At 44.3% G+C, this 23,301-nt stretch overlaps 1 long non-coding RNA gene across 3 annotated transcripts in view; it reads left to right on the forward strand.

Moving 5' to 3' along the window:
- The first annotated feature begins 1,321 nt into the window (after window positions 1–1,321).
- Window positions 1,322–23,301, forward strand: part of LOC122174486 (uncharacterized) — a 48,117-nt gene continuing 26,137 nt past the window's right edge. The window contains exons 1-3 of one of the 3 annotated variants that reach the window (XR_006176382.2): window positions 1,322–6,876; window positions 8,362–8,581; window positions 15,776–15,957. This is a non-coding gene — a long non-coding RNA (uncharacterized LOC122174486). The remainder of the gene's footprint in view (window positions 6,877–8,361; window positions 8,582–15,775; window positions 15,958–23,301) is intronic. The other 2 variants (XR_006176380.2, XR_010598222.1) reach the window with 2 other exon arrangements.

Consider the following 23,301-nt stretch of genomic DNA (forward strand, 5'->3'; position numbering starts at 1 on the left):
GTGTGAAAGATGCTATTAAAAATTCCAGAGAGACTCTCCTCATCTTGCTCTGAAACATTAAATTGAGGGTTTAAAGATTTTGTAGCCCTGGTGGATCTAACTTCCCCCTTTTGGACACCTTCCTCCTACTGTGCTAAGTTTCCCAACCTCTATAACCACTTTCTGGCTTCTCTGTAGTAAAACTTCTCACTAGACCAGACTGGGGCCTTTCCTGGAGAGGGAGAACTAGTTACATCATTAAATCCACAGGCTGATTAACAGATGCTACACCTTTATGAAGGACTTCTCTTTCCCTTTCAATAACCACCATAGTCCTGTCTACAGACCTGTGACCAGCATGAGCTGCTTCCAGAGCTCCCCTAGGGGCACTCTGGACTGACCAGCAGAGTCCCTGTGTGGGCTGTGAGGCTCCCTGACTCTTAGCACTCTCTCCACACTCCCAGCCACTGCTGGCCTGAAGATGAGACCAAGACAGGGCATAAATACATGTTTCCTGCTTGGAAGAGTGTGACACTAGCTCTAGACCACAGAGCTAACTCTTCATAACAGTTAGGCCAAATATCTTAAACTTTGGTGTTTAATGTTAAATCAAAGTGGTCTGATTTTCTGAGATATGCTGAGCACCCACAAATATCACTGAAGTCACTGGGAGCTGTGGGTGCTCAGCACCTCTGAAAATCAGTTAGCATAGGGAGGGGTCTACAAATATGGATGTAGGTGCTTAACTTTGACAGTTTTGGCCTTAAAGTTACTGCAGAATACAAGATAACACAGCACCTGCAAACACCATTGACACTAGATTTGGAAATGCATTTTGTGCTTTATTTTCATCAAAAAATATTCTAGTTTAGGCAGTAACTGAAAAATAGTGCACCAGTCTCCGTGCTTTTTGTTTGTGTCCATTACAGACTGGATTCTCTGCTCAGCCCACTTTGTCCTCCATACGTGGTGCAAAGTGGCATTAAACTGTCTGGAGAATTTCCCCTACACAAGGGAACTTTTCCAGTGATAGTTAACAGAGGCAGCTCCTGCTCCAGTTCCCCTGCCCCCCCAAAAAAGTCAAGGAGGGGGTGCAGTGGGGACATACCGGGGTAGGGCCATGGGTGGGATGGGAAGGAAAGGGGCATGGGGGAGCAGAGTGTTGATATTCTCCTCCTTCTAGTGGTTCGAACTTGCCCTGGGGCAAGGTGATCCTCAGTCAGGGAATCACGATCAGCTCCCTCCAGTCCCCTGCCGCATCCAAGGGCAGGTGGATGGAACGCAGAATCCAGGGCTATGTTCTTTCCAATGGAATTTTCAAGTAGGGATTTGGTTTGCACTCTTGTTCTAATTCAAGAAAGACAAAAAGAAAAGTTCAGTTTCTGCATGGTACAGTATCCTGGAGGTGAGGTTAACTTAGGAGCATCTTGTTGTTGGACATGGCCCCACCAGATTAAGGTAGTACCAGCCATTCAGACAAAGTTGCACTCACTGGGAACTCTGCTTTTGTGGTCAGACTCTTCTGACACAAATGAAAGTGGTTATTTTTCATCCCTGGAGTCATAAGCCTTATATTGTGGTTAAGGAACATTATCATTTTTATTAATCGCCTATTCAGCATCGACTGTGCTCAGCGACGTACAAGACATAAAATTAAGGGAGACCTTCCCCTGAAATGCTTACAGTCTGAAAGACAAAACCAGAATTGACAAGACACATTGGGAAGCCCAGAGGAGGGAATCATTTGGAGCTTTATTATACAGGCATTTCTCCCCTTTGACCTATTTCTTAGGTGTATTATGGGAGAAGTCTTTAAGAGATGCTTGAATGTGGACAAGAGAATGCTCTGGTGGCCCAGGCTGGGGAGAGCTATCTATGTGTAATGGATGGTGTGGAAAAAGGCCCAAAGTAAGAAGGAGAAAGAGAAAAAGCTACCAAGGGTGGTAAGGAGTTTAGCACCTTTGGCAGGGGGCAGGGTTTAAAGCAGTAAGAGAAAAGTTCAGAGGTGCAAGTCAGGACAGAGTTGTGGTGGGACCTGCAGGCAGCTGAACCCATTCAAGTAAAAGACAAAGTGACCTGACCTTATGGACAATACTGAAACTGCATTCAGGTCTTTAGGAAGCTCATCTATTCTGATCATTTACCATCCTCACCACCACTATTTTGCTTAATACCTCTGCACTATAGACAAGGCTCCAATAAGCAGTTGGAGGTGCTTATCACTGAATCTCACATTTCAAAAATTGTTATTCAAATTCTGAATTAATCATGACTCTGAAGATGATCGATTCATAGAAATAAAAGATGGAAAATATCTATTAGGTGTTCAAATTAACCCTTCATGGGCCAGGACAGGATTGTCCGAGAGTGATGGTATGTTGTCCCGGAGAGGGTCTAGCCTGTCTGATCTGAACTGTACCTACTGCTGCACCCATCTATATGATTCATACATGTGTTGGGCTATGGTATCAGAGAGGCTGCCAGAAGGAACTGGCTCAATTTGCATGATAATGACACCTTCTCCGGAAAGGTGTTTGAGTTGATCCATAATGGAGCTAGTGAGAGTTTATGTAAAACACCTAAATCCATATACTGGTAGCATCCCTTAGAGAAAAAACACTTATTCAAAGTGGGGAAAGCCTTTCCTTAAATGCACCCCAGTGTCCATGTACTCATGAAAACAGCAGTCTCACCAGTACAAAGAAAGCAAATAAGTTGTGTATAAAAGGTTACACAATCAAGTTACTGGTATAAGAGGGAAAAGGTTGATTGTATTACTGTACATGGATCCCATAACAATGAGGTCCCCCCATATTAAATTGCAAAATACCTTTCAAAAAGCAGACCCCTGTGCGAACCAGGAGCCGATGGCATGATGTTAAACATGACAGTTCTTGCCTGCAATGCCTCAAAAGCGCTCGGCTTGGGCCTAACTCTGCTTCCTTTGAAATCAGTGGGAATGTCACCCTGGCCTCCAATGGGAGCCTAGTCCAGCCAATGCTGAGTGCTTCTGAACAGCTGACCCTGAGTGTTTCACATTGTGTTAGTCACTACACGTTATTTAACTTATTTTCTAACACGACGTAATTTTCTGAGCTCATAGAGATGCACTTCTGCCATGCTGTATGCAATGAATAGAGTCGACTTGTATAGAGATTGCCTATAGTGGTTCCCGAACCTCGGTCTGCTTGTTGGTCTGGCTTTCCTTAAATTGTGGGCCTCTCAGAGCAGGGACTGTGAATATTTGCAAAGCACTTAGAACATCATGAGTGGTACCAGAAGCCAAAGTAATCTATATAGAAAGATTCAAGGATTGTCACTGTCTGTGTCACTCTGAAGCCTACAATGTCTGTATAGTCAGATTGAATTGTCACTGGGTTTCATGGTCTTTTACTGTTTAGTTTGTTAAGTTCTCAGCCATTTTGACTTTATGAATTATCCCTGTGCAGTATACTGCGATAGTAAGGCATGTATCTATGGCATGCCAAGAATCCTAGACCATTGTGATATCAGAGGTAACTCACCCAATCACCACTCTTATTCTACAGCTAATTTCCATGCAGCAATTTAATTGGTTGTATAAGGAAGAATGCACAGATGGTGAATTATTCACCCAACTGCCACACCATCGCACACACCACTCATTCATCACCCAACAAATTCATACAACGCCCCCAGCACAACATAACCAGCACAACACAACAACCAACATACACAATAACCCCAAATACACTTAGCCCTTCACTGAAGCATACACCTCTCATTCATCACCTGCACAAATCTCCCAACACAATCCCTCGGACACAAATCAATACAACCACCCACACCACAACACAGCCAGCATGCACAATATCCCCCAAACACACACAGCCCCCCACTGCAGCACTCATCTCCATTCACCAGCCACACATCCACACAACTCTCACAGCACAATGCAACCCACTTACAAATCGACACAACTATCCACACAGTAACACAACTGCATATACAATAACACATACAATGGGATAAGAGGGAAGGCCCTCTCATGGATCAGTAACTGGTTAAAAGATAGGAAACAAAGGGTAGGAATAAATGGTCAGTTTTCAGAATGGAGAGAGGTACATAGTGGTGTCCCCCAAGGGTCTGTACTGGGCCCAGTCCTATTCAACATATTCATAAATGATCTGGAAAAAGGGGTAAACAGTGAGGTGACAACATTTGCAGATGATACAAAATTACTCAGGATAATTAAGTCCAAAGCAGACTGCGAACAGTTACAAAAGGATCTCTCAAAACTGGGTAACTAGGCAACAAAATGGCAGATGATATTCATTGTTGATAAATGCAAAATAATGCACATCATTGGAAAATATAATCCCAACTATACATATAAAATGATGGGGTCTAAATGAGCTGTTACCACTCAAGAAAGAGATCTTTGAGTCATTGTGGATAGTTCTCTGAAAACATCCACTGAATGTGCAGCAGTAGTCAAAAAAGCTACCAGAATGTTGGGAATCATTAGGAAAGAGATAGATAATAAGACAGAAAATATCATATTGCCTCTATATAAATCCATGGTACGCCCACATCTTGAATACTGTGTGCAGATCTGGTTGCCTCATCTCAAAAAAGATATATTGGAACTGGAAAAGGTACAGAAAAAGGCAACAAAAATTATAAGGGGTATGGAACAGCTTCCGTATGAGGAGAAATTAATAAAACTGGGACTTTTCAGATTAGAAAAGAGACGTCTAAGGGGAGATATGATAGAGGTCTATAAAATCATAACTGGTTTAGAGAAAGTAAATAAGGAAGTGTTATTTACTCCTTCTCATAACACAAAAACTAGGGGTCACCCAATGAAATTAATAGGCAGTAGGTTTAAAACAAACAAAAGGACGTATTTGCCAGAGGATGTTATGAAGGCCAAGGCTATACCAGGGTTCAAAAACGAGCTAGATAAGTTCATGAAGGATAGGTCCATCAATGGCTATTAGCCAGGATGGGCAGGAATGCAAAACCATGCTCTGAAGTGTCCCTTGCCTCTGACTGCCAGAAGCTGCGAATGGGCAACAGAAGATGGATCACTTGATGATTACCTGTTCTGTTCATTCCATCTGGGGCACCTGTCATTGGCCACTGTTTAAAGACACCATACTGGGCTAGATGGACCATTGGTCTTACCCAGTATGGCTGTTCTTATGTTCTTAGCCCCAAACACCACTCTGAAGCCTAGAATGTCTGTTGAGTCAGTGTAATGTGATAGAAATAGCTGCAAGCAATGGGATTTGGTTTAGAATATCACTAGGTTGAATCATCACTGGATTCATGGTCTGTTACTGTCCAATTTCTAAGTTTTCAGACACTTTTGGCTTTTTTACTCGTCAGTTTACAAATTACCCCCAGGCGACAGCCCAGGCTTTCAGCTACTAGTAATAAATGCATTTCTGTGCTAATCCCCTCTGACTCCAACATTGAAAAGAATGTTTACACTGTGAAAAATAACAGAGCAAATGGGTCACAATTTAGAGTCAGACTTTAACCTCAAAGTCACATCACAGAGGCCTCAAAAAAAAAAAATCCATTACAGGACATGCAGAGCAGTGAAGTTTTCAAGACACCCAGTGTTGAGTACACAGCTGTGGAACAATAACTATGACTAGGGCCCTACCAAATTCACAGTCAGCCAGTAGCCCCACAGAAGTAAAGATGGCCTGGTGTGGTATTGCCACCCTCACTGCTGCTGGTAGGGCACTGCCTTCAGAGTTGGGTGACCGGCCAACGGCCGCCACTCTCTGGCTGCCCAACTCTGAAGGCAGCAGTGCAGAAGTAAAGGTGGCAATACTGTGACCTCCCTAAAATAATCTTGTGACCCCCCCCCTTCTCCCCGCAACTCCCTTTTGGGTTAGGACCACCAATTTGAAAAATGCTGGTCTCCCCCAGGAAAGCTGTATAGTATAGGGTAAAAGCACCCAAAAGACCAGATTTCATGGGGGGAGACCAGATTTCACGGTGCATGACGCGTTTTTCATGGCTGTAAATTTGGTAGGGCTCTAACTGTGACATGTAGCTAGGTAATTCTCAGCACAGGTGTTCATGAACACTGAAATGTATTCTGGGTACTGTGAGAAAAATTATTCTGCTTCTCATCAATGATGCTTCATTTGCTGGAAAACAAAGTGATAGGTAGTCCTTTTTCCCATGTTTAGCTATGGCCTGAGAAAGTTAAAATTCTGTGGTTATGGCTGGGATTTTTGTTTTGTTTTGCTTTGTCCCTGTCTCACTTACAAGTGTGTATCAAATAATGAAAAGCACTGTGCTGAAGGCGAGTGAAGATGTGTTGACACTGAGAAAGGAAGTGCTAAATATAAGAATTGCTAAATGCCCATTTCGTGATCTCAGCTGTCTGTGTCATAGGAAAAACAACATCTAAGTTCAGCTGTTTGGGCTCAACAACCGAGACTTAAAATGACTCTGAGTGGGCTAAAACAGCTCGAAGCCCTGAAAAAGTCAGTTGTGTCACTGCGATTATACTTAATTGGCATTGTGGGAAGCCTTTCTTTCTACAAATCAGCCCACACTGTCCCCTTGTGCAAAGAGCCTTTTCATTAGCTCCTGTGGACGTGCAGCCAAACTGCCCAGCAAATACCAGCATTGTAATGTGATCTCAAAAGGGAGCAAAGTAGTCCAGAGCTATTCAAGCATTCCCGCTTCCTTCGCAGACTCCTGACAGTCCCATGTCTGGACTTCCTGATTTTCTTTCAGCACCCCACAAAGGGACTTTTCCTCCTAGTGCCCTTTCACCAGACAGACAGTTCTTCCCTGTCTCCTCTGTACTCCCGGAATCCCTCCTCCAGCAGGTTGGCTCAGCAACCTTCAACTCAGCTGCCTCCCGTTGCAGGATTATAAATAGTAAGTGCAATGTTTTCTTCTAGGAAGGGATTTAAATCTAGTCCAGGGTCACTTGTGTCTTTCTATGAGAGATGAAAAGATAGTGTTGTCTCTGGTAGAATGAGACTTGAAGGCTGTTCACATAGCTCAAACCACAAGGCCATTGCCCTCTGTTTCACAGGATCACAATCCTTTAGTGTACGCAACAGAACTATAGCTTTGGGTTTACCCAGGGTGGCTCAGAAAAAAACTCCACTGTGCTTTTATTGGCTCCATTGGTATTTGTGTTTGTTTTGACCAAAGTATGTGTTCCCTTATCTTGGCATCAGTAAGTCTACTCCCATCGCAGCTGTATGCTCAGTAAACATTATCTGTATAGTCAAGGGACCCAGGGTGCACACATTTATTCAGGTCTCTACAGTACTTTTGCTTTGGCTGTGATAAGCAGAGTTTACAATTAAACAAAACAACTACAAAGAACAAGAAAGTTGAAAGACTCCTTTCAAGCCATGTTTCTGGAAGGAGTAATATCTTTTAACTTTCTTCCCTCATTCTAAAGGGCAAATTCTACCGGTATGTTCACGCTCTCCTGGTCAGTGGGAACCATGTGCATGGATCTGACAGCAAAATTTGGTCACAATTACTACTAAGCCTTTATATAGTGCTCAAAGCATTTTATGGAGGATAAAGAGACATATAAGTAATAACACCCACTCTCCAGTCTAAAGGGCAGACACCATTCTTCACATTTATGAAGGGCACTTGCAGCTTCACTACCATGGAAAGCCTAGCAATGTAAGGCAGATGGTCTTTCCTAAGATTTACTAAAGAAGGCTTAATAAAAGGTCAGGACAAATATCTATGGGTAATCAGGGAAACTTGACCCATCTGACTTATAGAGCCAGATACTGCCCTCCGTTACTTGGCAATAAAGCCAGAGAGCTCCATTGAAGAGAATGGAATTATTCCAAATTTTACACCATTAGAAAAGAAATCAGAGTCATGCCCTCTTCAGTCTCTTCTTTTGTATCCAAAGTAATTGCTTGGAAAGTGACCACCAGGACAGGATCTAAACTGCCTTGGTGGCATCCGATACCACTACAGTAATACACAACGGGGGGAAATCCATTGGAAGAATGAGACTCAAAGGAGGAGAAAGAAGAGGCCTGAGAAGATAAAGATGTTCCTTAACAGAGCTAGAGAGAAGGAAATATAGGGCTTTGCATGCCCAATCTGCTGCATGACAACACCAAACCCACATACACAGAGGCTGTTTTTAAAACAGGAGGCCTGTAACATTGCACTGAAATGCAGTTCAAAACATCCACCCACCCTAGCAGGCTTGGGAGAGCTAAAGAATATGCCTTTCCCCCACCCAATTCCCTGCTGCCAGGTGAAAGTTTCCCACAGGAAAATGAACAAATCTGTGTCAAATGTAGTTATTCATAAAAATGTGTCCCATTTGTTTTCTTTTTCTCTCTTTCATGCACCCTCTGGGGGAGGTAGCCAGTTGGAAAAGAGAGAGCCCTTCAAACGTAGTCCTTCCCCACCCCACAGTGAACCTCATCAGGGCTTCCATCTCATGTCACAAGAATGATGTTGCCTTTATGAGTAGTAGACATGACCTGAAAGGGCGAACAGCAGTGCCAAAAAGTCACAGAACTCATGTTACACAAGCGAGGACTTCGGAGCCAAGGGAAACTTCATCAAATGCTGACATATCAAGGTGAGTTTGTCCAAAATATGACCTCTTTTTTTCTTTGTTTCTTATATCTATTTGCAAGGTCTATGTAATTCTCATGGATTTCCTTCTGGCCCCAAAACAATTACTTGTTGGCGCCTACTGTGGCCTTGGGCACAGAGGTTTTATACAGATATAAATAATGTATGTACAAATGGCAATGTGTCTAGCTAAGTTCATGGCCAAATACCTGATTATTGCAAGTATGGATTAGGCACACAATTGAGCGCAGCACAGGGCTTTTTAAAGTTTTTAAGGTGAGGCTTTTAAGCTAGGTCAGGCCTTACATGCCATACGGGTGGTTCAGTTCACGCAGTGAGGTTTTTTATTGTTACGATTCTCAGAACAAACCATTTTTCTATTTCTTATTTGTTTTCTCACTGCGACACTTCAGTCTAAACTTCCTTTTCCTAAGCATGCCTTTAGACTAAAAAGATTTAGGGCCCGAGTCTCAGCTTCTGAAAATCAGTATAGTTCCATTGATCTTAGTATGAACTTTTCTTCCTTTAAATTTTGTTTTGTAAAGCTTACTCTTTCTTGCAATCTTTGCATCTTAGAATTTTGCTGGAATAAGGGACAGTAGAATACTGAGTTAATCAAGGACCCGCATTCCATGGGATAATTTCGCCTGAGTTTATTGGTCATGTATGGCAAAAGCATCAGAAAAAAAGATAGATTAATTTTTCTGGCTGACATCCCACATACATATTATGAAATTCTGCCCTTAAATTAAATGAAGGAGCTACTACAAATAGTCTTATGGTCCAGGTGGATAATATTGAGCATATTATGAGAAAAGGTAGCCTGGACAAAATAGTTCTTTCCCCTTCCTGTATCATTTTCAGTGTTCCCACAGTAGTTTGCATTTTGAGTTCAGCCATATTAGCTTCAAGCAAATTGACAAGTTCAAGCATGAATCTAATTTAAGCTTTGAATAAAACCCATCCACGACAACTCTAATTATTAAGCAGATGCATTGCTTTTACATTGATTTATTACTTAGAAACAATTACAACCATTCTTCTCTGCATTCATTCATATTTCAATGACTTAGCATGCAGGCTACCTTATCATCAAAACTTGGATCAAAAACCAGGTCTGCTGCCCACCAATAAATTGCTTCTGTGCCTGGATTCTGTCTACAGCGTCCTATACCTGGATTGTGTGGATGTGCCTAACAATTTCGCTACACTTTAAGTAGAGATGAATCAGGGTACAGGGACTGGCTATCCCATGAAATGTGGGTGCACACATGAAATAGATCAAACGCCATTAATGGAAGATATGACAAGGATGATATCTGCCCTTTCATTGATAGTCTGTGTACATTATTTGTTCTTTGGTTTTGCAATGTGGGATACTGTTGGATCCCCAGCTGCTGTTAGATGATCATATAGCAGCAATGACCCAGGCAGATTTTTTCACCAACAGCTGGCCAGGAGGTGGCAATCATTTCTTTCAGATGTGACCTTGCTGACATTAACCACACCTTTGTCACCTGCCCAGTAGTCTGTTGCAACGTGCTCTACATGGGGCTGCACATGACATCATCGTGGTGCAGAACGTGATGACTTGCTTGCTAAGTGGAGTTTCTCACTGTCAGCGCTTTGCAGAACTCCGTGATCTGCACTGGCTGACTGGCAATTTCCAGCTGTAGTCTAAGGTGGTATTTTTGACTGACATGATGCTAAAGGGCCTGGGACTCGACTACCTGCTGGATTGTCTTTCTCCCTGGGCAACACTGCTGCAGTCCTGATCAGCAGAGGTGCTTGAGCTTGACCCTCTTGCTATAGGAGAGGGAGCTCCTAGCCGGGTATCTCCATGATGGGCCTTCAGGTTTGGAATTTACTTCCCCCACTTGGTCCAGAATAAGCCTGTTGACCTTCAAACTCCATCTCTCTTCACAAGCATTTGAGGAGGAAGGACTGCACTAAAGGCTGAGATTGGAGCACTGAGGTTCAGGATATGTGGCCATAGTAGTTCTCCCTCAGCCAGGTTTTGTTTCTAGGGAGGTTCCTGCATTAATATTTCTTTGTATAGGGTGCCCTGTATTTTTAACATATGGCAAAGATGCCTTGAAGCCTAGATAGGGAGTTTTTAATGCTTTATGTATATCTAAATAAATAAATATTTGCAGAATCCTTCATAGCTACGCTAGAAAAGGGTGTGCTTTTTAACCTGTGTTAACTGGTCAAGGTAAGCCCTAGGGAAAGCCTACCATTCACCCTGACCAGCTAGCATGTGTTAAAACTACAGTTTGCATTGTCCACACTAGGGTTTTAACATGTGTTAGTTCCCATGTATTAGCTAATCATGGTAAAAACACACGTCCTTCTTACTCAGGACAAAGCCTTACTGGGAGCAGGGGAAGTACCACCTTCTCTAATGCATCTGGAAGTGATCTTATAAGACAACTTCATGCCAGTCCAAAGCCGTGCATCAAGTCCTATGCCCCATTGAAGTTCTGTGATAAGGGCAAGAAGTGGTCAAAAAGCCCTGTCCAGGCCCTCTGCACTAGGGTGACTTTCACCCTCAAGGTTTTAAGTGGCTATATGAAATGGGTGATGTTTGTAGCCAAGGGCAATCTGTTTCCATCTGTTGGTAGTGATAGTGAACAGTGGCCACATTTTTAACTGGCCTACTCTTCCAGGGCCGGCTCTGGCTTTTTTGCCGCCCCAGGCAAAAAAGCCGCCCCCCCCCCCCTGCGGGGGGGGGGGGGGGGAGGGCGGCCGGAGCCCCGGGGGGAGGGCGGTGAGCCCCGGCGGGGGCTCCGCTCTCCCCCCGGCAGCCGGGGGGAGGGCGGCCGGAGCCCTGGGAGGAGGGCGGCGAGCCCCGGCCGGGGGCTCCGCTCTCCCCCCGGCAGCCGGGGGGAGGGCGGCCGGAGCCCTGGGAGGAGGGCGGCGAGCCCCGGCCGGGGCTCCGCTCTCCCCCTGGCGGCCAGAGCGCAAGGGGCAGGGCGGCGAGAGGGCGGCGAGCCCCGGTCAGGGCTCGCCGCTCTCCCCCCGGCGGCCGGGGGGAGGGCGCCAGGGGGGAGGGCGGTCAGAGCGCTGGGGGGAGGGCGGCGAGCCCGGCCGTGGCCCCGCTCTCCCCGGGGGCCGGAGCGCCGCGCCGCCCCCCTCCAGGTGCCGCCCCAAGCACAAGCTGGTGCCTGGAGCCGGCCCTGTACTCTTCTTTGAAGAAGTGACAGGCTTCAAATGAAGCAAACAGCTAGTTCATATCATTGCAAATCTTAATTATTGTAATTCATTTTCACTATTTGCTCCCCTTTATTCCTTCCTCTCATTTCTAGATCTTGCTAGTCAAGCTGATAGTGGCTGTATCTTGAAAAACACACCATGTTCTCTTATGCTGCTGAGAATAGAGAACATTAAGTGGACTCACCACAGCCTGTGCTATATGTGGTCATCATTTTTTCCCACAGTTCTTTACATATTATCACATAGCAAAAGGGCAGAAAAGGTCTGGTAACACACAGCTGTTCAGATGCAGTGCAGTAGTTGTTCCACTCGAGGGAGATCATGCTTTTAAGTAGCTAGAGTAAAACACACACTAACATAAAGAATGTAAAGGTAAAAACCACTCGTTGCTGGGATGGATAGAAGAGGAACTGGAAAGTAGACAGGAGTTCTTTACCCAATGTCTGTCTGTAAGGTGTTCTGTGAGTAATAAAGAGTGCCCAGCCACTACAGGCAATGAGTGCTCTAAGAATGCTAATAATTACAATCATGACTAATAGGACCACCTTCCTCAAAAACCTGGGGCCTGATTTGCCATTCTGGCAGACTAGACTCCACATTTGAATAGAGGTGCATGTGCAAAATTGTTTTATGCCACCTTTTGTTCTGGGACTGTCCAGGGGCCTGCCCAACTACTGGCATAAGTAAGAGCGGTCTTGAAGATGCTCTGACTTGACCTATGGCTGTTCCAGACTCCTAGGGGCCATTGCAGCAGTCAAGGTAAACAGCATGCTCTAGCAATGCACCTTGCCCTGGCACATATCATAGGCTAGGGGTTGTAGGAGGGAGACGTGTAGAACCGGTTATGCCAGCTCTCTATCCTCTCAGGCAGCCCCTACACCAAGAACATTCCCCAGTGAGTAGATTCACTGCCTTTAGGAGTGATGGAACAACACAAAGCCTATGTCTACACGGCACGCAACTGGTGGCAGTGCATAGGGTATGTGTAGCTACACACTGCAGTGAACAGCAGGCTCCGTCCACACTGCAGTGTGCAGCTACACGTGTCAGTGAAAAGCTCTGGTGCAGGGAGGCAGCAGGGGAACGTTTCAGTAGCTCCCTGCTGCCAGAGCCTTTCACTGTGGTGAGAAGAAGGCTCTGGTAGGGAGGAGGCTGTGGGGAAGGGCTGAATTGCGGGGAAAGGCCCCAGCAACTGGGTGCTGGCAGAGCCTTTCCCTACTGACTCCCGTCTGCCAGAGTTTCAGGGAAAAACTCCATCAGTGGGGAAAGGCTCCAACAGTGGGATGGCAGCGGGACACTACACTGCTCGAAATATCAGTGTAGAGAGGAAGGCATAGAGAGTCATGTAGAGTATGGACTTGTATCCACCGAGATCATTGAACACTGAAAAACTGGGCTCCTGGTGCCTAGGAGCGACCTTCATTTTTCACACACCTGAGAAATTAACACTGGCTTTTATGAGATGATGCCGCTGTGAGGGGGTGTGACACACCATGGTGGCACTCAGCATTACACGGCATGGAGAGATTCAACATGTTCCAAAGAAATAGACATTTGAAGACCGTTGACTCTGTCCTAAGGGTGAGGTTGAGGAGGGGTGTCATTTTAGTCTATACAAAACCCATTGTCTCCAGTGTACATGCTGCCCAATAGTGAGATGGAGAGCAATGAAAACGTTACACCATTATTAGATGCATGTCCTGTACCAGCCTCCCTACACTGACCAGGGGAAATGAATGACACAAAGAATACAACCAAAGTGGTCAGCTAGAAATGAGCTCCCCACCTCCCCTTAGTCAAAAGGGACCTTGGCGTACACAACTCCCTGCAGTGAGATGCTCTTGGAGAAGAGTGATGGGATTCATTAGAGACAGTTAAACTTGATTCATCCCATCTCCTACCACTCCCTGCCTTGGCTCCCTAACAGGGAGAATACCAGGGCGTTTCCCATTCAGGATCAGTTGTCAGAGACAGATTCACATAAAATTCAGCATCTACAGGGCATTTGTGTGAGTCAGAGTCATTTCAGAATGGCTCCAAGCTATTGGAAAAGCAACTCCCAAAGTTCCTGGTTCCCAAGCTAATAGACGTCCACTGGAAAAGAGAGGAGCTAATAAAAGCTCAGGGTAAGAAATTAGAAGGTCCTGAAAATAATTCCAAGCCGCATCATAATATTTATCATTTTATATCTTCAAAGCGCTCTACAAATATTATCTGATGAATCCTCTCGACACTCCGGGGAGAGATTATCCTCCCTAGTTGGCAGCTATGGAAACTACGGCACTGAGTTAGGTGACTTGCCTAGAGCCAGAGAAGGGAGTGTCAGAGCCTGGTTTTGAATTCAGGAGTTCCTGGCTCCCACTCGTGTGTTCAGACCATTAAGTAATGTGGCTTCCCTGCAGGAAAGATAATAATAAACTCCCACTTACCCGTCCACATTCCCAGTAACTGGGCTAACCTGTATTTATAACACTAGTGTCAATTCTAATTCACAACAAGCAGGTCCATGGTCCATGGTTTAGATGCATACATACATTAGTACTCTTCAGTAGTGAGCCAGACCTTCAAATCTGAGAGTATCAGGAAATATAGCCCAAGCCAGGGCCCTATTCGGTGTTATCTTCATACTTGTAGCATCACCAATATGTTATTCCACATCTCCATGGATCTAGGGAGGGAGCGACCAGTCACCGTGTTCCCCTGCGCATCCCAGTGCTGTGCTCAGAGCACTACACCAGGCTGCCTTTTTCACCTTCAGCCACCAACATCCCTTACAAACATCTACCAAAATCCCAACAGCGTGGCCTCCGCGAGAAGCCCCCAAACAGTACTGCTGTAATCAGAATTTTGAGTTTGAAATTTAGAAAAAGATTATAATAAAGTCCCCTTCCGGGCATGACACAGCATGAAGGTGGGATAAACTACGTTTTGAAACTCACTTGGGATGACTCAGTGCTGCAGAATTGTTCCACTCTCACTCTGTCCTTCTATCTTGCTATGTTCTTATGCCACGTGCATCCCAGTAATATCTGAGTGCTGCCCACATCAGCCGAATGCTTGATGGTAAAAAGGCATTGCCCAGATGATGCTGTACCTAAAATCAAGTGGCGTTGGTGATGGGCGGACTAGCTGCTCAGAACACAAGAGTTCTCATCTAATCCAAGAAGGCCAGATATTCGGGGCATCCTCGAAAGCCTTATCCTTGATAGGGGTAAGTCCTAATCTGATGGTGGTTTTCTAGACACTTGGCACTGGTCCATCATTTCTCAACTGGATTGTATGATACATAACTGTGCTCTGCCTTCTGTAGTAACAGATGTGCTCATTTCCCCTGCTTTTTAACCAGTCAGTGCCAATTCTCCATGCTCTTCAATTATTGTTATTAATATCATTTCTTCTTACGTACAGTGACCTAAAAAGAGCCTGACTGCTACTCTGGGCACCTCTGACATTATTTAAAACAAACTCTCACTTCAGCAAAAGTCCAACCCCAACCCAACAGGGGGACTTTCCCCTCCTCCCTAAACAATAGCCTTCATCAGCCTCCAGATTCTTCAGGTACTTGAGCAAACAGAAGGCCAGGCCTTGCCGCATGCTCTGGAGGTCACCACACCTAGACTATTTTGGACCACAGTTGGATACTTGTGTCACAGTTTCAGGTCTAGCTGCACCTCAGTCCCCTCTCTGGTCTCTCTGAGTGCATCCACAGGTTGTCACTCCCCAGGCCTTTCCCTCTCCTGGGATGGAATGCCATAATTCTCCAACTCTCAGACCAGGCCCTGGATATAGCACCCTGTGTATCGACTGTGTGCTGTGTTTGTATGCCTGTGGTTCTTCCCTCCAGCAGCCTGTGACCTGTGGTGTGTATAGTGACCAGACAGCCTTCTCCTGAAGCCAAAGTATTGTTTATTTTGCAGTAGGAAAAAAGGCCTTAGTGAGAAAAGGATTTGGAAACAACAGTCTACATGCACTTCTTTCTTAGCAGCAGCTTGCAGGACAGAGTCCCAAAGAGCAATTCTCAGGAGATGGAAGTCAGCATCTCATCCTTCTTAGGCAAACGAATGGAAGAGAACAGTCCACCAGAACAATGACAGAAAAGCTGACTATTGAAGCCTTTCCAGGACTAGGTCAAAGGGGCAGCATGCAATCCAGGAGCTGCTTATGGTGAGCATTTAGAATGACTTAAAATGTGTGCCTTTCTATTACAGTGGTTGGTGTATAATAGTGCCACTATAGTTAAGGTCACATCATGCCTTCTGTTGAAAGGTCAACACTTCTAAGTTCTGGGAAATTGACATGCTTGGTCAGATGCTTGGTCAGAATAGGGTTGCCACCTTTCTAATTGCTGGTAACCAAACCTCCAAGGCCCTGCCCCTTGCCCCCTTCCCTGCTTCTTCCTCCCAAGGCCCCACCCCCGCTCCACCTCTTCCCTCAAGACCCCACCCCTTCTCCACCTCTTCCCCCAGGCTCTGCTCCCTTCTCCCCCTCTTTCCCCAAGGCCCCGTCCTGTTGCTCTCTCTTCTCCTCCCTCCCCGCAACACTCGCTGGATCGTCTCAAGGAACCTGCCTGCGGGTAGCAGCTAAGCAGGGGCTGGCACAGATTAATAACATGTAATAACACCATCCACCCCATGGTAATTGGACTTTTGGTTCGGGTGCCATTTAGGGTTGCCAGGTTCCCTTTTGGACCAGACTTTCTGGTTGAAAACTGGGCATCTGGCAACTCTAAATGGGACCTGGACACAGAAGCCAAAAAACATACTGTACAGGTACAATCCAGATGGGTGGCAACCCTAATTTGACATTTGGGTGGCCTCAGGAAGGTTCAGGGTAGGATAAGTGACTAAACTCTGGGGTCTTTGTGCCAGAGGTTATGGAGATATATGCCCCCCAAAACCAGCCATTTTAATAAAAGGTTCTAGGTGGCTGGGTGGGAAGGGGAGTTTGCACAGAATTAGAGATCAAACTCTTGATGTGATGCGGGTGAAAATGGTCTGAGTCTGTCGAGTTTTACCCAAAGCAGAGTGAATGGCACCAGAAATTCTTTGGGGGACTCATACTCAGAGAAGCCTTTAAGAAAAGATACTTTTTTTTCCCATGCGCCAATACAGAAAAACAGCTAGTATGTTTCCTTACCTCCCATTTTATATACCTTAAAGATCCATGATTGTGAATGGTCTAAAATCTGAATGGTTAACACTGCTCTACAGCCATAATGCTTCTGAAATAAATGTAGTCAAACTTTACTAATTCTGGGTCACTGAGAACGAAAATGATGCTTAAAATTGTTGATTGGCTCTAGTTTTCAAGATATGCTATTGGGTCAGTATATACGACCCTTGACTTGGGAATGGCGGAGGATAAGTGAGTTATAAAGGGAAGGGATCTCAATTTAAACCAGAAATGACTAAAATACATCTTTGACTGGATCTATGAATAAATCTATGACTGGGTTTGGACAGTACTTGCTTTTTAGGCAAAACAATGAATGATGCAATCTGAAGCTGGTATTGCGTCATACATGATATGAATTGCATCATGTTATTCCTAGAAGTCATGGATGATGCAATCATAACGAAGCTTACATCACTCTGCTGAACAAATTGCCCTATATCAGCTCTAGAAATCATACAGTGTCGTGCTCTCTTATTTGTCAGTGTTTGATTTTGCAAAGGGACACATTTCTGTTTAGCCAAAGTGAGCAGAGATGCCTCGTACTTGTGTGAACAGTGCAGATAACTTCTGCTATGTTTGTAGTGAAGTGACTTTTGCATCACAAAAGCGCAGTATAACCACTATGGTTAAGAAAGCCTATCACCTTTATTTTGGCTGCAAAATTGGAGATCAGGACAAGAGGTGGGCCCCACACATATGCTGCAACACTTGTGCAACAAATCTTCACCAGTGGTTGAACAGGAAAAGGAAATCTATGCCTTTTGCAGTGCCAATGATTTGGAGAGAGCCAACAGATCATACCAGCAATTGTTACTTCTGCATGGTGCCTCCAGTTGGGAAAGGTGTGTCAAAGAAGAAAAAGTGAACTGTGCATTATCCAAACATTCCATCAGCTATACGCCCAGTATCCCACGGAGAAGGACTGCCAGTTCCTTTTGCACCAGAATCATTCTCACTTGAGTCAGACGAGGAAGAGGAAGAGGATGAAACTTCTGGTCCTGAACCATCAATGTCACAGGACCCACATTTTCTCCCATCCTCCTCCTCTGAACCACACCTCATAACACAAGATGAACTGAATGACCTTGTCAGGGATTTGGAACTACCCAAGAGTAAGGCAGAGCTGTTGGGCTCCAGACTACAGCAGTGGAATCTCCTGGCAGGTGATGTTAGGGTTTCCATGTTCCGTGACCGTCAAAAGGATCTTGTCCCATTCTTCTTCATGGAAGGTGATCTTGTAGCCTGCAACAACATCGATGGTGTGATGGCAGCCCTCAACATCGTTCACAATCCAGATGAATGGAAACTGTTCATTGATTCATCAAAGACGAGTCTTAAAGCTGTTTTACTGCATAATGGCAATGTTTTGCCATCAATTCCAGTTGGTCATGCAGTCCATATGAAGGAAACCTATGACAACATGAAACAACTTTTGAGGTGCATAAACTATGACCAACATCAGTGGCAGCTTTGTGGCGATTTGAAGGTTGTTGCTCTCTTGCTTGGTCTGCAGACTGGATACACAAAGTACTGCTGTTTTCTCTGCGAATGGGATAGTCGTGCAAGAGATTCCCACTACATCAAGAAAGATTGGCCACTCCGACAGTCACTGGAGCCTGGGAGGAAAAGTGTTCAGCATCCACCACTTGTTGAATCAAGGAAGATTTTGTTACCACACATCAAGCTGGGTCTGATAAAGAACTTTGTCAAGGCCATTGACAAAACACAAGCAGCTTTCAAGTACCTCCGTGGAAAATTTCCAAGGTTAAGTGAAGCTAAGATAAAGGAAGGTGTCTTTGTTGGTCCTCAGATTCGTGAACTTCTTCGAGATGATGCATTTGACCATGCACTGCGTGGCAAGGAAAAGACGGCATGGAAAGCCTTCCAGTTAGTGGCAATAAATTTTCTCGGAAACAACAAGGCAGACAACTACAGGTTGTTGGTGGAAAACCTCCTCAAGGCATACAAAAGCCTTGGTTGCAACATGTCACTAAAGATACATTTTTTGCACTCTCATCTAGATTTTTTTCCACTGAACTGCAGAGCAGTGAGCGACGAGCACAGCAAGCGATTTCACCAGGACATTGCAACAATGGAGAAACGCTATCAGGGCAAATGGAGCCCATCAATGCTTGCAGACTATTGCTGGACAGTGACAAGAGATGCTCCATTTAATGAATACAAGAGACAAGCCAAGAAGCGCCGAGTAGACACTGAATATGACTAAACTATGTACATAATAGTTTTTTGCCTTTTGTTTCATAATAAATTTTATTTATATAACCCTTTTGCTGATTTTTAAAGTGTTACATAAACAGGACAGGTGAAATATTATCATGTAAAGCAACCATAAATACATGAAAAGACCTAGGTTTACAATTTATGATTAAAACTCTACTATCTACACAATATACATAGACATAAAATGTAAAAACAAAAATATCTTAGAAACAGTAGCCAATCAGTTGTTTTAATTGTCATATTTGAATTCAGCACATCAAAATACATAATAAATAGCACATTTTATCTCGGAAGCAGATGACTTCTCAAAAATTGTAGACCAGTGTAATCGTATTGCTTTGGAAGTGGTGTGCCTCTTGAAGGTGTGAGGTAGCGTTAGTGAGCCAAATGTGGGATCCTTTGACTGAGGGGTTCCCAAGTTACACCCCCTTGCCCAATGGTTTCCTTCTGCTACCTTGTGCTGTTAAACTGGGAGATACTCATGACTGGATGAATCACAGAGATGGATGGCTCTAAAGTCACCCTTTAATTAACATAACGAAGGATAAATTAATCACAAGGGGAGGGGTATTAAAGAACAGAAGAAGGGGGACATTTGGGGAGGGGGGCTAAATGGGGAGGGGAGAGAGGTTGGGGGCTCAGATGAGGGATGTGGTATCCCTCAGCTTCTGCCAGTGCACACCAACCCCATGCACGCCAGCTCTATCAGTGTACCCCAAGCCCCTGCACCCCCCAGCTCTGCCAGTGTACCCCAAATCCCTGCACCTCAGCTCTCTCAGTGCATCCCATACCCCTGCACCTCCCATCTCTGCCAGTGCAACCCAAATTCCTCCACACCAGCTCTCTCAGGGCACCCCAAATCCCTGGACCTTCCTGCTCTGCCAGTGCACCCCAAATTCCTCCACCCCAGACCTTTCAGTGCACCCCACGTCTCTCTATCCCAGATTTCTCAATACACGCCAATTCCCTGCACCTGCCAACTCTGCCAGTGCACCCCAACCATCTGCATCCTCAGATACACCAGTGCACCCCAATCCCCTTCATCCCCAGTAGTGCCAGTGCACCCCAACCCTCTGAACTCCCCAGCTCTGCCAGTGGACCCCAATCCCCTGTGCCCCCAGCTTTGTCATCCACGCATGTCGCCATATCCCAAACACAATTGTACCAAGGAGGCCCAAGTACTCTACCATTGAGTGTAGGTTCACCTAACACACTGACAGTAGATGGTCTATGTAAATAATTCCCACTGGTGACTGCCAATGGAAAGGAATACAAAGCAATATAGACACAAAAAATACACACTAAATAGGCAGCTAATGTAAATCTTCAAAAAAAATAACAGGGAATAGTGTTCAGTTTTCAGGGCCAGCTACTCCAAAGAATTCAGCACTGACAATAGGGCCAGATTGTCAAAATATCCACTTTAGGTACTGAAATGAAATGGCTGGATTTTGAACATTGACAACAATGGGAGCTGCGGCAATCTAGCCACTTCCTTTAGGTGCCTCGGTAAGAGCCGTTGGATACGGAGCTCTTCTGAAAATCTAGCCTGCTCTTGTCTTTTTGGATTCCTTTGATTTTATAATGATTTTTATTTTGGAGATCCAAAGTTGTCATAACAAATTAAAAATAATTTTTATTTGGTAAAATATTGTGATGCGCTGTATTGAAACTGTAATGGTGTATACGCACCCATGCACAGACACTCACTTGGCAACCCCTTGAGCAAATTTATGCTAAGCAGTCCAGTTGGTTTTAATGGAACTACGCACCACTGTACAATTATTCACGTACCAAGTACTTGCATGATCAAAGCTTCATATCATAATGCTGTTTTCCTGGTAATAATTTCCGGTATGGGCAGGGTAGCCTTTTGTTGGCTTCCTCAACTATATACTGAAATATAACAAGAAATTAGTAGAAAATATATATTCCCAAGAATGCAAATCTTTGTTTACATGGAGACATGTCATAAACAATGACAGCTAGGAGTTAAATTATTGCAGGAACTATTACTAGCCATAAAACAAAACATTTTTCCCATGAATGGAAGGGTTTAATGACACAAAGTGATGAAATGGCATGTTAGAGACTTATTAGGGATTGACAGCTGTAAGCACTTCATGCTACTGTACTGTAGGCAGAAGATAAAAAATATCACTGTTTAAAAAGAAGGGAATGAAAAACTGAGAGCACAATGCAACTGTCAAATCCAATTCTGTGTCTACTAAATACTGAAACCAGGGGAGATAAAAGTCCTCCTGATTTCAATGTACTACACATAGCACGGCTCTAGGCTGAGCTTTTGGATTTAGGCACACTGTGTCTTCAGTTATTCATTGTATCTACTACATGGCTTGTGGGACATGTGCTTTACTTCATAACACACCCTCTTGTGTATAAAATGTGAGCCTGCAGGCATATAGCTAACAAGCAATGGAGGAAATTGTAGCACTGATTTCATATGGGATATGACCAAGCACATTTTTCATCCCACATGATCAAGTTAAGATTTAGACATGTATAGTTCACTGGCTGGAAGGAAAGACTAAAATGCTTGCTTGAGATATTATGCAGTAACAGGGAAATACATGTGGAGTCAATCACCCAAAATCCAGATGCTGCTACTGTTTGGCTTCTGCTTTCTGCTGTTTCTAATTTTTTTCTTCCTGAAGTCAAGCTGCTCTACCTTCAGTGTCCACTGCTACCAGGTGCTCTGTTACAGTCCAAGGAAACCAATAGAACGAGGCCAAGTGGTCTTCTATGCCAAATAGCAGAAAAATAGAAACTTAACTGCAGTCACGAAATACTCCAACCGGCAAGGGCACAGACAAGGGATTCTGAAGGTGTTCAAAATAATCCTGAGCACTCTTGGCCATTGAAAATGGGAGATGAAAGAACTCAAGGGGAAGATTTTCTAAAGGGACAAAGGAAGAACCCCAGAGAGGAAACCTGAAGAGAGTAATTTAGGTTCCCTAGTTAAATAAATGAATTAGCTACATAGATGGAGGCTGATGTTGCTACCCTACTGGAAGCAAAACTGCCACTGAAGCTCCGTCGGTCCACAGAAATAAACAGAGAGCTGGAGAAAATATTACTGTCTTTCAAAATTTCAATGAAAATATTTTGGACTTTTTCATGGAATTTTTGTTTGTTTTGGGTTTTTCAGCTAGCTGACACAGCATTTGAAAATTTGAAATTTCAACCAAAAATGTTGAGAAAAAAATTCAAAACTGTTTTTGCAAGAGTCGTTCTGCATTTTTCAACCAGCTCTAGGTAGATGAATTTCTTTGGTTCAGAAATCAGGCCCTGAAATTATCACCAGAACAGCTGTTCTTCCACAGTTTCTATACAGCTACTCTCCCTGTGACTGAAATACTGCAAGGGAAACCTCTCTTCTGGTATTGCAGGATTTTTACTTTTGATCAAAACCTAGAAGTGAGGAAAAGTACAATAAAGGGAAAAATATAGCCTCCCAAAAACAAAACAAAGTTAAGCAGATATTTTCAAACCATAGGAAAATTTCTTTTTGGCACTGGGTCAAGGTGTTTGGGTTGGTTATTCAATCTAGCTCCTCCCTCTGTAGGTGTAAACCATATATTAAAGATGAGACAAAGAGCTGGTGTTCAGAATGGGATTGAGATCATGGAATAAACTATGGTTCAGGTTTGAGGCTGAATCATGGCCAGGGTTTAAGCTTGCATTCAACAGTGCCAAAATCTTATGAACTATTCTCTTGAGATTTTGGCTGCACGTGAACTGGCACCAGAATACTGGCTCATCTGCTTCTGGATCTGACCCCAAATGAAAGGGTAGCTTCAGATCTGAGTGTTCCCATTCCACTTATACACACATGCAATAAATCTGAAGAGGTTCAGATTCAAATTTCTGGTTTTGTATAATCTTTGTGGACTAAAGAGATTTAAATTTTACCCGGCTTGACAAAGCCTTGGCTGGGATGATTTAGTTGGGGTTGGTCCTGCTTTGAGCAGGGGGTTGGATTAGATGACCTCCTGAGGTCTCTTCCAACCCTAATCTTCTATGATTCTAAGGCCATCTCAATGGTAATGGACCTTAGGCAAAAATATAATT

The sequence above is a fragment of the Chrysemys picta genome, chromosome 2 (assembly GCF_011386835.1).
Source record: "Chrysemys picta bellii isolate R12L10 chromosome 2, ASM1138683v2, whole genome shotgun sequence".
Classification (NCBI taxonomy): Eukaryota; Metazoa; Chordata; order Testudines; family Emydidae; genus Chrysemys; species Chrysemys picta.